General features: G+C 44.5%; 1 protein-coding gene across 13 annotated transcripts in view; it reads right to left on the bottom strand.

Annotated features, from left to right (window-relative positions):
• Positions 1 to 1,803, bottom strand: part of LOC100747857 (pleckstrin homology domain-containing family G member 5) — an 84,868-nt gene that overhangs the window by 49,039 nt on the left and 34,026 nt on the right. The window lies entirely within an intron of this gene.

The following is a 1,803-nucleotide window of genomic DNA, read 5'->3' as shown; positions in this document are numbered from 1 at the left end:
CCCACCCTGACCGAACGAACCAATCGCGTATCGTCCGATTCCGCTGCTAATGCTCAATCTACGAACCAGGTTCCGCAGGGCACTCCTCTGCTGCTTTTTGGGCTCTTCGTCCGGGCTCCTCTGCTTCGGCGTTTCCGCGCTTTGGCCCAGTTGGCCGATGAAGTAGAGGGCTTCCTTGATGCTCCAGTTTATGGTGATGATTGATGAGTACCAACAAACCGGGTGTCAAAATTAGTATTTGTTATAGTGGCGGAGATCTTTGAAATTCTTGGGTCGAACAGTATCGTTTAGTATCGTTAGAAAATTCTCTTTTGAGGAAAAGACAAATTTGGAAGCTCCTTTGGATGTCGCTCGAAATCTTTGAGACTTTTAACGTAGGTAATTCGTGATCGATAATCCGTCTGATCGACAGTGCCAGAAGTCTGTTCGTTGTTCCAATTCAAAGATCAGATAAATTTGGAAATCTCTCTCGCTGCTGTTTCGAGCCTTGAAGACCATTAACGTCGATCTTTCTAACGGATAATCCGCTTGATGGACGGTGTCAGAAGCTCGTGTTCGTTGTTCCAGTTCAGAAACGATGTCTTCAAGCTGTTACTGTGTAATCGGACCAATCGATGTAGTATTGGAAATTATACTCCGGTAGGTTTCTATACCTTTCTAGGGCACCGCTTGCGCCTGGCAAACCCGATTTGTTATTGTCTTCGGAAACTTCGATTCGGATCGCGAAGTATCACTCGTCTCTGTTAATGAACTCCGATAAATTTCAAGGAAGTAACGGCTCGAAATAAAACCAAGAATTCACAGTCGTCGCGAAAACTTTCTTTCATCGGGGAAGATCTCGAGGCCGCTTTCCGCGTTAGCTATCGGCTCTATTGACACCTTAGCCACGTACTTCGGCTTGCAAGTTGATTGCATGGAGAGTCACGTTTCAACGGGACGTTGTATCGAGCGCGCCACAGTTACACACTCGAGTCGACTTTTCCACACGAGAACGCACGAAATACGTCTCACGGGTGCTAACACCATTTGCCTAATGTCAATCGTTCGATCGTCATCGAAAAGCAGTACCCCAGAAGGCGGCGGAGCCTTTGAATGTCGCTGATATTGGCTGAGAGCACAATGGATCCTAGGAACAGCAAGTTCGTCGCGGTGAATGCGTCCAGGTGGTTGTGACACCAGTTCAGGTCGTCGAATTCATCGAGTTTTTCATCAATCGAGTCGTGGCTGCTTTTTTCCGCTTTCCAGGTCCACGAGGTACTCGTTACGAACGCCGTTCGCTATGGTTCCGGCAGTTCGATTGTTCGACTGTTGCCTCGGATCACAATGAATTCGGTGTTATAAACTTTCTGCGCGCGAGTACCGGCGAAACTTTAGATAGGTCTTTTGAAATCGTAGGTTAAATGACGCGCGGGAGTGACCGCGATCTCCTCGTTTCTTCGAAACGACTTTAAAACCTTCCAATCTTTCGGTGGTTCCTAACTTCTGTAAAATTGAAGGTCGACCGTTTTTACGGGCTACGTCTGGAACGACTATCCCTTTCGTAATTAACTTTTAATGAAAAACTTGGCGGAATCATGGCAAATACTCCTTAAAAGCAGGACTCTCCTTTCTCTTTTCTTCTCCTAAGTATCGTAGCAGGGATTATGCAGCTTTTAACGAATGATGTTTTTTAACTTCCTTTGTATAGATTTTTATATAGCGTCTTATATAGTTTTATATTGCTTGCTTAGGACGATCCTTATTTAAAAGTAAGTCGATGTTTCGTTTTTTTTTTTTTTTTTTTTTTTTTTTTTTTTTTTTTTT

This window comes from Bombus impatiens, unplaced genomic scaffold (assembly GCF_000188095.3).
Source record: "Bombus impatiens unplaced genomic scaffold, BIMP_2.2 scf_0672, whole genome shotgun sequence".
Taxonomy (NCBI): Eukaryota; Metazoa; Arthropoda; class Insecta; order Hymenoptera; family Apidae; genus Bombus; species Bombus impatiens.
This window is presented reverse-complemented; position numbering and strand designations above follow the sequence as displayed.